This window comes from Vombatus ursinus, unplaced genomic scaffold (genome assembly GCF_900497805.2).
Source record: "Vombatus ursinus unplaced genomic scaffold, bare-nosed wombat genome assembly UNPS02014799.1, whole genome shotgun sequence".
Taxonomy (NCBI): Eukaryota; Metazoa; Chordata; class Mammalia; order Diprotodontia; family Vombatidae; genus Vombatus; species Vombatus ursinus.
Genome location: NW_020954577.1, coordinates 37,581 through 53,994, shown reverse-complemented (window position 1 = coordinate 53,994; position 16,414 = coordinate 37,581). Strand labels below are relative to the sequence as shown.

The 16,414-nt window shown below is 41.3% G+C and overlaps 1 protein-coding gene across 1 annotated transcript in view; it reads left to right on the top strand.

Moving 5' to 3' along the window:
• The window catches only part of LOC114050654 (acidic amino acid decarboxylase GADL1), a 166,738-nt gene that overhangs the window by 139,944 nt on the left and 10,380 nt on the right, over positions 1–16,414 (top strand). The gene's annotated exons all lie outside the window — the stretch shown is intronic.

Here is a 16,414-nt window from a genome sequence, read left to right as displayed (position 1 = left end):
ACTGGGAATGAATTCATTTGAATTCCTCAGTGGAGGAAGTCAGCTCAGCCCCACAAGTCTGCAGTCCTGATGTGACCTGAAGCCTTGGTTCTGCTGGTAGTCTTGATGGGTGTGTAGGGAGTTGGGGCTATTTACAGAATATGACAGCATGAGTGAAAACTCATGGAGCCCCTTCCCTCCTGAGAAATCCTTCCATCATCAGAATCCCCATATTTTGATAGCCAGAATTGTTGTTACCAGGGGGAATAATACACCAAGGCATCTTTTGGATCCTCTCTCTGGAAAAATCTTCCGGAGAATGAATCCAACATTTCTTTGTTGAAAGTGATTAAAAACACCTGTCCAACTTCGAGGTGATTGGTGATGGGTGTGGGGAGAAAAAGATGGGAACAAGTAGAAGACGAGAGATTTGTAGTCTAAGTAAAGTAATAAATAGATGTTTATTCATCTTTAGCCAAAATCATGGTTGATGGTCAGCTAGATAGTGCAGTGGATGGAGTTCTGGGCCTGGAGTCAGGAGGACTCATCTTCATGAATTCAAAGCCAGCCTCAGACATTTGCTAGCTATGTGACCCTGGGCAAGTCACTTAACCCTGTTCGCCTCAGTTTCCTCATCTGTAAAATGAGCTGGAGAAGGAAATGGCAAACCTCTCCAGCGTCTTTGCCAAGAAAACCCCAAATGGGTCATGAAGAGTCAGACATGGCTGAAATGACTGAACAACATGATCCATACAAACTATACCTAAGCCTTCCTCTCATACTTTCGTTGCTTTGAATAACCAGCCAGCTCTGTATTTTTGAAAGATGTTGCCACAGTTGACTCATCTATGTCAACCTCCAGGGAGACAGAAAATTAAGGTCAAGGTTTGGCATGGAAATGGATGACACATAGACAAGGTCTGTAGGTTATACAGCCAACTGGTAAAGTCTCAGACAGTCTGATGTTTTGCTTTGTCAGGAACCCTGGGATATGACTGCCAACTTGCTCTTCTTACGAGATCTGCTTAGCTATCCAGGACGGTAGAGACAGAGAAAAATCAAGTCCCCTATAAGGGGAGCGTGATTGATGGCCTGGGCATTTAGCTCAGGCTTATCTATCATCGTGAAAAATATAAAGGGCATAAGGAGGACCCAGAGATCCTAAAGACAAGATGATTTACATGTATATTTGTTTTTATTTTTCCAATTTGAAGAACAAGGATTTTAATTTGAAGGGTGGCCAGGAGAAAAAGATACTTGTTAATTTATACACGCACACACACACGCACACAGACACACACACACACACACACACACACGAATACATATATATTAAAGACTAAAATGGTTAGTTACAACGTGGCACACCTGTAGCCATTTTATAAGACTGCAGAGTTGTTCTGCTTGGCCCCAGAGAGCAGAAATAGGAAGACTGAACGGAAGTTTCAAAGGAGCAAATTGAAATTCATTTTTAGGGAAAAACAATCTTCCTGCCTATCAGAGTAGAAAGGACTGACTTGGGAAGGAGCAGGCTCTTCTGCCTTGGATGTCTGCAGGCAGACTGGGTGGCTCCTTGTTGGAGATGCCACTGAGAAGATTCTTGGTTGGTTAATAGATGACTTTGAGAGTCTCAGTTCTGAGATTCGGAATTATGTTCTTGGTCCAGGCACTTCTATCTGGCCTCAGTTTCCTCTTCTGTCAAATGAATAGGATCACTAGCCTGATTTCCTCCCTCTCCAATCCATCCTACAAACTAGCACCAAATTCTGTTCAAAGATACTACAAAAATAAGAAAGGAAATCATGCAGCGTGACTGGTGATGCCCCTTCTGGCAGGCATTTTAAAGGTTTCCTCGAGATCCATTGTACCTGCTTTATGCAGCCCTGACCTATTTTTGCTTCATTTTCATTATCCTGAATTCATCACCTTGGGTATGCTTCAACACGTCACTGGTCACAGAGAACGATACCCATATATGTGGGCAATCGGTCAGACTCATTCTTAGGATTCCTGCCCTGATATTTTTGCTGACACCCCAATATCTACTGGCTACATAATTGACTTTAAGAGCTCAGAAAGTACAAGGATCCCAAGATTATAGAGAGGAAAATGTAAACATTGAGCAAGTTAAAGTGACAAGTCCTCACCAGAGGAATTTCTTAACAAGTTAATTCAAGAAAGAAGACTCATCATGTAAGTAGATAGGACACTGGACTTGGAGTCAAGAAGACCTGAGTTCAAATCCTGACCCTGATATTTCTGATACTTGCTACTTTGGTAAATAAGAGCTTAATTTCTCTAAGACTTAGTTTTCTCATCCACAAAATGGGATAATAAAAACCTAGTACTTACTGCATGGGGTAGTTATGAACCTTAAATGAGATAATGTTCATAAAATGCTTTGCAAACTTTACAGCCACATACATTCACAAGCATATATGCTTTATATGTATATATGTTATATATGTATATATATATATCATTTCATATGTGTGTATACATATATGTACATAGACATCTATGATTTTATCAGAGACCAAGGTCCATGCTAGACTCTGGTAGGTGAGTTTTTTGCTTGGAACCAAGCTTCCAGATCACTTTTTGGCCATTTTCAAACCATGCTATAATGCAGTAATCTCTCCCCACTCCCTACTTTCTATCATTTCCTTACATAATCTTCCCCCATTAGCCCATAAGCCCCTTGAGGGCAGGGACTATTTTGCTATCTTGTATTTGTATTCCTAGCACTTAGCACAAGGCTGAGCACTTACCAAGTATGTAATAAATAACTTCTGGAACTCCTACTATATAAAATTCCTTCCACCAATGCAGACCAGTAACTCATCTTCAACATAGTTTGGGCACTGAGGGGTTAAATGTTTTTCATGACCACATCACCAGAATGAGAAGGAGAGGCAAGACTTGCTTCAGTCAGTCAATCTGAGTCAATAGTCAGTCAGTCAATAGACATTTATTAAGCACCTCCTGTTTTCTAGGCACTGTGCTAAGCTCTAAGATTACAAAGAAATTCCGAAGAGGACTTCCCAGTCTAATGGGGGAGATAAGGTGCAAACAACTATGGACAAATGATCTCTACAGAATTAAAGATAATCATCATAGGGAAGATCCTAAAATGAAGGGGACTGGAAAAAGCTTCCTGTAAAGGTGGGCTTTAACTGGGACTTGAAGGAAGCCAGGAAATAGAGATGAGAAAGGAGAACATTCCAGTCATGGGGTGGGGAGCAGCCAGTGAAAAGGCAAGGAGTGGGGAGATGGAGTATCTTTTGCCAATGTCACTGGATTGTAGAATACATGGTATGGGGGAGGTAGATGTGAGAAGAGTGGAAAGGTAGGAGGGGGTCAGGAAATGAAGGGCTTTGAATAACAAACAGAGGATTTTATATTTGGATCCTGAAGGTACTAGGCAGTCATTATAGTTTTTGATCAGATCTGTGCTTTAGGGAGATCTATTTGATATCCGAGTGGAAGAGGGAAGACTGGAATGGGGAGAACCTTGAGGCAGAGATTGCAACCAGCAGGCTATGCAATAGTCCAAGAATTAGGTGATAAGGGCCTGAACCAGTATGGCGGCAGTGTCAGAAGAGAGAAGGGGACAAATACAAGAGATGTTACAAGGGTAAATTTGACAGGACTTGGTGACAAATTATTGGATATAGCAGGAGACGAAGATATATTTGTGTGTGTGCGTGTGTCTGTGTCTGTGTGTCTGTGTGTGTGTATACAGAGAGGGGGAGAGAGGAGAGAGAGGGGAGAAAATGAGAGAGAGACAGGGATAGAGACAGAGACAGAGACAGAAACAGAGAAAGAGCTAGATTGCAAGCCAAGGTGATTGACAGGATAATGGCACCCTTGACAGTAATAAAAAAGTGCAAAATAGGGGAGAGTTGAGGGAGGAGGGAAAGATGTTGAATTTAATTTGGGATATGTTAAGTTTAAGGTATCTAGAGGTTAATCAGAGATGTCTAATAAGCAGTTGGAGACAGGGGACTGGAGATCAAGAGAGTTGTTTGGATTGCAATTGCGATTGCATTGAGATGATAATTGAATCTATAGAAGTTGAGATCTTACCAAATGAAACAATATAGAAGGAAAAGAGAAATGGAAGGGCCCAAGATAGAACCCTAGTAGATGCCTACCATTAATGAGTGGTGACCTAGACAAAGATCCAGTAAAGGAGGCTGAGAAGGAGTAGTCAGACAACAGAAGAACCATGACAGAGTGTTGTAAAAAAAAAAACAAACAAACGAAAAACAAAACAACAACAACAACAACAACTAGAGAGAAGAGAGTATCAAGAAAGAGAGGGTAATTGACAGCATTGGGGGCTGCAGAGAAGTCAAGGATTAGGATTAAGAGAAGGTCATTAGATCTGGCAATGAAGACATCACTGGTAACTCTGGAGAGACCTGCTTCTGTTGAATGATGATGTCAGATGCCAGATTGTAGAGGGTTAAAAGAATGAGAGGAGATGGAATGGAGGTGCCTTCTGCAGATAGCTTTCTCAAATTGTTTAGCCACAAAAGGGAGGAGAGATGTGAGATGATAGCTAACAAAAACGGGTATCAAGTGATGGTCTTTTGAGGATGGGGGAGACATGGGAATGTTTGTAGGCAGTAGAAGAGTCATAGAAAGGGACAGATTGAAGAAAAGGGAGAGTGGGGATGACAGAGGTGCTAATTGCTATAGAAGATGGAATGACATGAGATCATTTGAGCATGTAGAGAGGTTTGCCTTAGCAAGGAGAAGGGCCATCTCTTCATTGCAGACAAGGTTAAAGTGGAGAGAATGACAGAAGACATCTAAGTGATCTGAGATCAGGAAGGGGAAGAAGAGAGAGCTCTCAATGAATAGGCTCATTATTTTCAATGAACTATGAGGAAAGGTCATCAGCCAAGAGGTAGAAAGGAAGAAGAGCCATGGGAGGTTTGAGGAGGGATTGAAAAGTTTGGGAAAACCACTGTAGTAAGTGGGAATAGTGAATTCATTAGGGAGTATGAAAGGATTTCCTTGCTGCAGTGAGGACCCAGTTGAGATTACATAATAGAAATTTGTCAACAAATGTTTATTAAGTACCTTCTATGTACTAAGCACCATGCTGGGGAGATAGATACAAAAGATGAAACAATCCCTATTCGCAAGGATGTACATGCTGTTGTCCCAGGTGTTCTACATTTCAAGACCATCTCTCTCTTCAGTACACTATGTTGCCTTTTCTTTATGTTGCAGAAATGTCAATTATATCAATATCATTACAAATTACAATATCATGACAAATATCATTCATTTCACTCATGGAAGTACTTTTTCCACTAACCTATGTTGCAACCTTTCTCCTGAAAATGACCTTTCATTTCCCAAGTGAGGAACCAAAGGCCGCATGGCTAATACATACCAGAGGCAGGATTTAAATCCAGTCTTCTGACACTGCTCTGAATACCCCATTATCTCCTTGCAGAGGGTCCCAGGCAGTTGCCCCAGATTGCCTCATTCTAGGTATAGTTCTGACCTTTTGTTTCTGGATGCCTCCTACCATGGCTATTAAGAAAGGGCTTTGGGGGCAGCTAGGTGGCACAATGGCTAGAGCACCAGCCCTGGAGTTAGGAGGACCTAAGTCCAAATCTGGTCTCAGACACTTGACCCTTACCAGCTGTGCGACACTGGTCAAGTTACTTAACCTTTATTGCCTCAAAAAAAAGAGCCTTTCTACTACTGTTTGTTGCCCCACTAATGAAGAAAATATTCCCAAATACCTTCATAATCGCCTTAGGAGACTGCCTACCACATAACAGCTAGGACTGGACGTGCTTCCCTCAGATCATCCAGCCACACAGTGAAAAGTCTCAGTGAACTGTCATCATTTTGACATTGGAAAAAGCAGGAGAAATAAAAAGAAGGGGTGGAAAAGGATGGTGGAATAGGGTAAGCCCTGTGCAGGAGGCCTAGGGAAGTAATTTAAAATGTTAAATGAGGTAGAAAATTTATTTGAAAAATAAATATTTTCTTCCTGGTGGCATTGAGATTTATGTAATATCCTGAGTTTTAATTATCTGAACTATAATAATTACGACCTGCGTGATACAGATGGAGAGAATTGGCAACCATGCTCATAAATACACTTGACCCTAATCGCTGAGGCTTGAGTAGATGTACTAATACATGGAACAACATCTGCTGGAGCCTAATATCAAGACTCATCGCCCTTTGAGGTCAAACTTGACCTCTCACTCTGAATTCAATAAATCGTGAAATTGACCTCCCCTTAAGTCAGGGACTGTTTTGCGTAACACATAACATGAGAACTGTGTTCTATCAACGTCAAGCAGAGCAGATGGGAACATCAACCAGATAGGAATTTGTTTAGGGAGGTTGATGGTGAGCACTGGCCATTCAAATCTCTCCCAAAGTATTTGCATAGATTTTTATTTAAAAACCAGGTCAACATATTTCGTAGTTGAGGAAGAGATGTGGACAAGGGAAGGACAGAAGGACAAAGTGGAAGATGCTAACGGGTCGTCATTTGGGAGAGAATACCCCCATCAGCGAGATCACAGATTTACTGGTGTTGCCTTGGATACCATCCTCTGAGTCTAGTTCATGGAAGACTAGTTATAGTTGAATTCACAACCGTTCCTTGAGTTTGGCTCTATTCCCTAGGTTCATCCAAAGTGGGGACGACCGAAGCTGAAGATTTGAGTCCAAATCAGACCTGAAGAACCCTTGAAGAAGGAATCAGAGAGGGTCATTAGGGATAGTACCCACCTATCTTCCCTCCGAGTTCTGTTTTGCTATGCCACCATTTTGGATGACTGTGACTCAGGAGTTTTTGACTGATGGGTATTATTAGGGAAATGAGATTTTATTAAAAGCTTTCACTCCACTACCCCTTTTCTATTCCACTTTCCTCTTTTTTTTTTTAATATTGTCAGTCTCAATACTGCCTCCCCTCTCCATAGAGTATTTGCTCAAAACAAAGACATACATTTAAGCAAAACAAAATGATATGTCTAATACCAAGTGGCTCATTTCTTACCTGTATTCCACCACCCATCTCCCAAGAACAAAAAGATATAGGTCATCATCGGTTCTCTAGTCATTGCATTCATCCAAGTTGTGATGCCTTTTTGGGTGGCTTTCCACTAACTTATTGTAATCATTGGCATTCACCTGGGTATAGACACTGTTTGTCACAGGGTGCATTGTTCTCTTGGCTCTGCTTACTTTGTTCTGCACTAGTTTATTGAAGACTTCACAAGTTCATCAACATTCTTCATAACCACTTTTACTTGTAGCATACTAATTACATTACATTCATATAGCAGAATTTGTTCAACCATTCCTGGGTCTACAGACTCGCTGGAGTTTTAGGTTTTTGCTACTACACATGCAAAAAAAAATTCTGTTGTAAATATTTTGGTATATATGGGACTTTCCCCCTATCTTTGATCTCCTTGAGGGTAAATGCCCAGTAGTGGTATTGCTAGGTTTAGGGATATGAACAGTTGAGTCTCATTTCTGACATAGGTCCAAATTGTTTTCCAGAATGGTTGGATCAACTCACCGCTCCACCATCAGTACTAATATGTTCATCTTCCCACAGCCCCTCCAGTATTGACTATTTCCATATTTATTTTCATCTTTGCCTGTGTCAGAGGGTGGGAGGTGAAACCTAAAGTTGTTTCATTTGAAAATGTCTAATCATTATTAATTTAGGGCACTTTATATGGTTGTTTGCCATTTGCATCTCAGCTTCCAAAAATTGTTTGTTGTTACCCTTTGACCAGGTATCTATTGGTTTGACTTTCTTTTTTACACCTACATTAAAACGTAACCAAACTTCTTATCTTCCTTCTGCATCCTCACATAGTTCTTTTCATGGCAAGACATACAAGGTATGCGAGAGAGTTGACAGCAAGTCCCACAGATAAGTTAAAAGGAGGTCAAGTAGATTGTTTTGATCTCACATCTATCAGTAGGTACCTACCATGCTAAGGCACCGGGTTACTGAAAATCACCATCTTCCCCATGCTGCAGAGCATGATGGGAAGTAAAGCCTGATTGTGATGATAAAGTCCAGTTCCTTTTTAGAGAAAAAGAAGGCTTTGTGAAATATAACATGAAAGGTCCCTATATAAAGGTGGATATTTCTGACTATTCCACTTGGAGATCAGTGAAGTCTAACAGGATATTATAGGTGATTTTTCCAAGCTGGGTTAGAACTCTTTTTAGAGATGAAGAGATTGTTTCAGGAAGCCATGGGGTAATCCACTCACACAGGTTGAAAACTTTATTTACGTGGCTTTCCAGGCTCTGAAAAATTATTTCAAAGAGGCATCAACTTGCCCAGGGTAGCATATGGCACTAACTCCCGGCCATGCTTTTCTTCCCATGTGTCACAAAAACAGAGGTGGTTTCAGAAACTCAATGAGATCGGTGCTGCAAAGGTTTTCAAAAATGACTTCACTGATATGTTGGATCCAGTTTTGAACCAATGGTCCAAGAAATATGTTCCAGATCATCCATGTACAGGACAAGTTTGGAAAAATGGTTCAATATCTAAAGCTTCTCAAAATTGATATTGGAACCTAAACTTTACATTGACTGACTTGGGCCCTGAGATGTCTGGTGCCTCTCAGAGGTTTTCCCAGACCCAGAGGCATCCCTGCTCTTTCCTTCTCCTTCAGCCCCTCCATTCAATCAGTTCCCAAGTCCTGCTGATCTACTGAATCACCCCCAAAATATTGATCTCTTAAACATCTCCTTCAAAGCAACTCATCTATAGAATCAAGAACATCTTGAGTATTTAGGAAATATGGGAGAGAAATGGTAATTTTGCTATTTGAAGGGAAATCAAGTCAATTCAGACAAATTTTGATGGGCATAGACCATCTCACATCCATTCCCTTCTATGTACTCATGAATCTGCTACCCTTCTTCAAATAAAGGTAAAAGCGTTGTTCCTTCCCTCGAGGAGCATACTATATTCTAATAATGAGAGAGACAATATGTAAACAACAATAACAATGACATAATAGGCATGTAGGTGGTACAGTACAATTTTGGACTTGGCATCAGGAAGACCAAAGTTGAAATCTAGTCTCAAATACTTAGTAGTGAGTCACTTAACCTCTGTTTGCCTCAGTTTACTTATTTATAGAAGGAGAACAGTAATAGCACCTACCACACAGGGTTTTGTGAGAATCAAAGAAGATAACACGTGTAACATGCTTTGCGTATGCTATGTGCATGCTATTGTTTTGAAATAACTATGTACATATGAGATTTATGCAGGAGTAGATAGAAGCTCGTCTCAGAGGGAAGGCATGGAGAGTAGGGGAAGGTTGTGATGGAGCAGGAAAGATCCTGATCCCCATCTCTACCCTCCCTAATCCATACTTTACACAACTACCAAATTAACATTTAGGAATATTAATTATTTTATATAATATTTGTGTTATAATAATATTAACTAATTCTGACCACATCATTCCTCTACTCAAAAATCTCCACTGACTCCCAGTTGAATAACTCAGGCTAGCATTCAGAGTTCTCCATATCGATCTTTCGAGATATATTTTGTATTAGACCTTTTTATGAATCCTAATTTCAAACCAGACCCACCTATTTGCTATTCCCTGAATTAAATAGGTGCCATCTCTAGTGTTCTCCATGCCCGGAGTGTTCTGCCTCCTCTCCTTTACCTGATTCTAATTCTAAAATGTTCACTACTTTCTCTGCTCACTCCCCTCAATCACTAAAGTTCTTTGTCTTCTGAAATTGCTCTGTGTTTATTTATTTGTATGCAGCAGAATGTTAGCTCCCGGAGGCTAAAGGCTATTGTTTCACCTCATGCTTGCATTACCTAACACCTCACATGCAGAAGGCGCCATTTAAATGTTTGTTGTATTTCAAGTTTATAGGTGTCCCACAGGTAAGTTAATTTCAGAAATATTGAACCCCACATTCACCAAGTTCCCTTCTAATCCATTAGACTTTAAACTCCTCGAGAGCAGGGACGATTTTTTGCCTTTCTTTGTATCCCCATCGCTGAACAGAGTGCCTGGCCCATAGTAGGCACTTAAAATGTGGCTACTAATTTTTTCTGAGCCTCTGGACTTGTTAAGAGCCCCTCCTCTCTCTTGTTTTGGGCAGCCATTGGGAAAAATGCATCTCTCCTTATTCCAGAGACAGAACTGGTAACTTCCCCATCTCCTAATATCCATCTGAGGATTAAGTTTTGCTTTATTGAGTGTGTAAAGCTTTTATTGTGTCCGTACGCAAGCTAAAGCTTTTGGTTCAGTTTGGCTTGTTTTTACGAGTGCTCGTTTCTGCTGCCTTGGATATATGGCCAACATAATTTAGTTTATTGGGATGGCTATCATTTGTTTCTACACTGTAAACTCTCAATGTGATGCTGAATGTTGGGAAGGCTTTGGAGGATTCCAAATTGTTTAAACCATCTCCCCATGCATTGGCATTGGCCAAGGAAGTTATTTTCCATTCTAGGATTCTTTTAATTTATATGCATCTCATTTTCAGAAGTACTCCAAGGAGACTAGGTATAAATCTCCATCTTGAGAAAGCTGTGGCTTCTCACAGCTTTCCACATTTCCCATGTCCTCTGGACCACAAATGATTCCACAGCTTCATGTGATTTCATGGGTTACAGACGAGCAATTTTCCTGAGACTTGTTAACATACTCCTCTTGTCAAAATCCTGAGAGAGAAAGGAAAAAAAAAAAAGCTTAGGAGAAATGAATGATGAGCCCAGCTCTGGGTGAGAGAAGAGCCTGCCTGTAATGGAGAGAAGGGGGACTCACAAGTCAATTCTTATTCTGGAGCATTAAATGGGGAAAAGATTATTGTTTTCCAAAGATGTTTTCCATTCAATGTGGTGAGTGGACTAGTCCCTCCTATTATTAAAACCCTTTTTGCTGAAGTTACTAGCGACTTCCAGGAAAGTCACTTGTCTGTCATCGGCACAAACTAGATATGAAAAGTCTATGGATCTATATTTTTAAAGGAGGGAAAAACTCATTCACACTGCCTGCCTGACTCTCTCTACTGATTTAAATCTAGTAAATATGAACAAAGACTCATTTTTGCACTATGGTCTGGGCTGTGAACATATAGCAGGGACCAACTGTGGACATTACACTCAGTCTGCCAATGGCATAAAAGTCGTTGAGAGTAGAGAATGATTCCAAATGTCTGAAAGTGGATTTCTTTTTCTTTTTGTTTTTTTTTTAAGCAGTTGGAGTTAAGTGACTTGCCCAGGGTCACACAACTAGTAAGTGTCAAGTGTTTGGTCTGATACCAGATTTGAACTCAGGTCCTCCTGACTTCAGGGCCGGTGCTCTATCCACTGCACTACCTAACTGCCCCTGGATTTCTTTTTCTGTATTTTCAAGCCATTTTTAAAAATGTAGGATTGCTTTCTGAAGGTCTTCTGCCTTCCATCCATCACCTACTTCTGAATAGATTATTGGAAGATAAGAAATTTAAGATGAATTTTTTCAGCAGTTCTTTCTTGGTTGAAATTGGTTCTTTTATTTAATAAACAGGATACTCTCACTTTGTTGGTTTTGAAAAATAAAGGAACTTGGAAGAGAATTAGTAAATAACCATACTATCTGGAATTAACACCCTTGTTTTAAAGCCCTTCTTAACCTGGCCCCAACCTATCTTTCTGTTTGTTTATGTATTCCTGGCACTCTGGGACCAGGCAGACTGGCTTTACTCTCTTTCTCACAAATGGCACCCTATCTCTTAGCCTTTGTACAATCTCCCATGATTGGAATGCACTCCCTCTTACCTTTGTCTCAGAGAATCCCTCTCTTCCTTCAAAGTATAGATCAGAAACCACTTTGCACCTGAAGTCTTTCCTGATTAACCCCAATTGCTTGACCCCCCTCTCTCTAGCTACCTTGTAGGCACAGTTAGGTGGTACAGTGGAGGACTGGAGTCTGGAAGATCTGAACTCAAATTTGGTCTTACTAGCTGTGTAATCCTGGGCAAGTCACTTAACCCCTAGTTGCCTCAGTTTCCTCATCTATAAAATGGGGATAATAATAACACCTACCTCCCAAGGCAGTTGTACGAATAAAATGAAATCATATTTGTAATGTGCTTAGCACAATATCTGGCACACAACAGGTGCTATATAAATGTTAGTTATTATTATTTGCATTTATTCCATATATTTTCTTCTGTGTATATATTTTTATATGAATTTATCTCATCCATTAAAATGTAAATTACTTCAGAATAGGAATTCTTCCTTTTTTTGTCTTTGTATAACTAGGCTAAATTTGTATAACTCAGTCCATAATAGAGACTTAATAAATGCTTCTTGGTTAATTGGTTGATTGATAGCACAGTATAATGGAAAGAAAGTTGGCCTCAGAGTCAGGGAAAATTGGGTTCAAATCCTGCCTCAGACACATCCTAGCCATATGTACCTGGATAAATCAGTGAGTTGACAAGTATTTATTATGTGCCAGGCCCTGTGCTAAGTGAGGATCCAAAGAAAAATATAAACAATTCCCTCCCTCAAGGAGCTTACATTCTAATAGAGACAACAACATGCAAACTATGTACTGTGTGACTCTGAGCTAGTCACTTACCTTCAGGGCCCTGGGCAACTCTAAGATCTAAGTCACAGAAGGAATTTCCACACCAGGACTTTCCCCAAACTGATAAAATCACAAGTCCTGACATCCTCTTCTTCCTCTCCATCATCCTCACTAACAGTTATACACATGGTCTTCCCTGATCTTTGAAATGACACTATGAAGCCATTTCCTTCTCCAGCTCATTTTACAGATGAGGAAACTGGGGCAAACAGGGTTAAGTGACTTGCCCAGGGTCACACAGTTAGTAAGTGCCTGAGGTCAGATTTGAGCTCATGAAGATAAATTCTCCTGACTTCAGACCTGGCACTCTATCCACTCTATCCACTGTGCCACCTAGCTGCCCATGAGGCAGATACCAACAACTATTATGCCCATTTTCACCATGAGAAAACTTAGCCTCGTGTCTCATCTGTAAGTCATATGGCCAATAATACACATCAAAGACAGAATTTGAAGCCATCTTACTGACTCCAGTCTTGTACGCTATACCATGATGCCTTTCTAGAATCACTGTAGAAGGGACACATCCATGACATGTATAGCATGTAAAATTTTTAGGGGAAAAAAATTTAAAGTTCTACCTTCCAGTGTTCTCTTGCAGCTATTTAAGGGAGGTGAGGAGTTGGAAGGGGGCTGTAACATTAGGAATATCAGTCAAGCATCGGCCCTGGGGGCGGCAGAAACCTTACCTTTGACACTTACTATGTGTCCATGGGCAAGTAATCTAACTTCTCTGGGTCTTGATTTCCCTAGCTGTAAAATGGGGTTAATAATACCTGTACTATGTCAGCAGTCAGTCAGCAACTCTCTATTAAGCCCTGAAAGTCTCTCTCTCACACAAGGCTGCCACTTGCTTTATTGAGTGGCCCTGAGGATTCAGTGAGAAGATCATGAACGCAAAAGATTTTATAAACCTTAAACCTGATGGAAATATCAGCTGTCAGACACATTTTAGGGAGAGGATAGAAAGTTCTTGGTGAGGAATACATGGCTAGGAGGGTTTGCCATCCCTGTGCCTCATTATCAGAGCCTGAAAAAAATGAATGTGAACCAGGGAAGAGGCCTTGTGGGCAAAGCACTCCCCCTCCCAGAGAAAGAAAAACCTCAAGTGTTTTCTATGTAAGCTTAAATGGATGATGTACTACATTGGCCGTCAAGTCACTTATGCTCTCTGGGCCTCAGTTTCTTTACCTGTAAAATGGGTGAGTTGGGTAGCTGACCTCTAAGGCCCCTGTCAGTCCTGAGTCCTATGGGCCTTTGGACCAAGCCCCTAAGAATGATTTCTCACATGCCAGACAACATGCTGACCAGTACAAATAGAAACCTAAAATGTTAAGATACTGAAAGAAAACCTGGAGGATGAATGTTATATCCAACCCCCTCATTTTACAGTTAAAGAAACTCGGGGGGGGGGGTATGTAAATGGGACTTATCCAAGGTCACACAGCTAATTTGATGCATGACCAATAATAATAAAATTATTCAATCACTAACATTTATTAAGTGCCTATTATGTGCCAAGCACTGTGCTAAATATTGGAAATACAAAAAGAGGCAAATCATAGTCCCTGCCCTCAAGGAGTTTACAATCCAGTGGGTGAGATAACATGCAAATACGTAATAGACAAAGCAAGCTTTACACAGCACATATAGGAAATAATTAACAGAGAGGAGGCACAGGAAGGAAGAGGGGTTGGGGAAGGCTTCCTGCAGAAGGTGGGGTTTTAACTGGGACTTAAGGGAGGTCGGAGGTTGGAGTGCAGGAGGGAGAGCACTCCAGGCATGGGGAACTGCCAGAGAAAATGCCCAGAGTGGAGCTATGAGCAGCAGAGGGAGAATTCGTTTTTCACTTGAGGCAAATGACTAAGAGTTTGGAGTTTGGGGTGGGGGGAGAAGGGGGCAACACTTCTAAGCTGCTGAAGAGGGAAGAAGCATAATGCAGGATAAGTGTGCAGGGGGCATAAAGAGGCTAAGGAAAAAGTATGCCTTCAGGTGATGCTCTACATTCCCCACCCATGGGCAAAGTGCCAATGGCCTCGCCCTAGTTACAGCTCTGTAAACTGAGTCTCTTTTTTCCTAATCTAGCTCACCCAACCCCACTATGAAGTGAGGCCCGCATCAGTGAGTTTGATTTGTTTCCACTTTCTATCACCTTGGACTTCCTTGGCACAGAAAGGCTATAAATACAAATGTCCTTTCTTTTCTTTTTTTAAAGGAAAGGAAAGGAAACTTAAGAAGGCAGTAAATAGGAAAAAAAAAAGACATTTCACTCTGAGCGCTAGCTCTAACCCTTCTCCACAGTGAACGTTTCAGGCCTTTTAAATCACATGCGGAGCTTTTAGATGTAGTGCTGGACAATAATTGCTGTGGGAAGGTTGGCTCGTAGAATGCCTGGCTAAGGGGTAACAGGACTCAGGAGGCAGTGGAGGGGAGAGCTGGAGGCAGTTAAGACCAATGACTGCTTGCACTAATGTACTGATCAAACAAAGGCGCTGGGTGGCGCCATAGCACACAATGCGCAGGGCCTGGAGTCAGGAAGACTCATCTTCCTGAGTTCAAATCTGACCTCAGACACTTACTAGTTGTATGACCCCGGGCAAGTCACATTACCCTGTTTGCCTCAGTTTCTTCATCTGCGAAATGAGCTGGGGAAGGAAATGGCAAAGCAGTCCAGTACCTTGGCCAAGAAAACCCCAAATGAGGTCATAAGTAATTGGACATGACTAAACAGCAACTTTGGTTAATCCCAATTAGAAATGTAGTCGTTTGAATGACGTCCACTTTAGAAGGTAAAAGAGGCAGCCTGTGGTGGAGTTACAAAGAGACTGAACCTGTAGTTAGGAGACTTGCCCAGGGTCACCCCAAAAGTAGGACTTGAGCCCCAAGTTGTTGCGACTCCGCCTGGCACTCTACTTACTAAGCCACACTGTGTCTCTACATCCATGGTTGTTGATTGTGGTGGTGTTGTTATGGCAACTCGGAGGGCTTGGAGAGAAGACAGAGAAATGGAATTATATTCCATAAGGCTCGAAACTTGAAAGGAAATAAACAAACAGACCTCTGCTGGTGAAACAGAAACGGAGAGACATGTTCCTTTCACCTCCGGACGTTCTAGTGGCTCTGAGATGTGTCCAAGGGGCTCTGCGCCCCCTGCTGAGGGTCTTTACTGCATAGCTCATGGGCAGGGGCAGCACAAGAGGCAGAAGCAGGACAAAAATTCATTAGTGGTTTAGGGATGTGGGCCCAGAACAGAGTCTAGACAAAAGCAAAATCTGTTTGGGTTTTCTGACAGGGTGTTGGCTGCAGGAACAGTAGCAACTTCAAGAGTGCAAACACTGGCCATTTTGATGGCCCAGTTTGGGCAGACAGCTGACAAATCACTCAGGCCTGGTTTGGGTTCCTAAAAGGAAAAGCATGTATGTCTCCCTCCTTCCTTCCCTCCCTCCCTCCCCTCCTCTCTCTCTCTCTCTCTCTCTCTCTCTCCTTTCTCTCACTGTCCCTCCCTCTCATTCTCTATTTCTTTTTTTAAATAATATTTTATTTCCCCCAATTACCTGTAAAAACAATTTTTAACATTCATTGTTTTTTTTTAAAGTTTTTAGTTCCAAATTCTATCCCTACCTCCTTTCCCACCCCTTCCCTGAGATGATAATCAGATATAGGTTATACATGCGCAATCATGTGAAACATTTCCAAATCAGTCATTTTGTGCAAGAAAACTCAAACAAAAATGAAAGAAAGGAAGAGAGAAAGAAAGAAAGAAAGAGAGAAAGAGAGAAAGA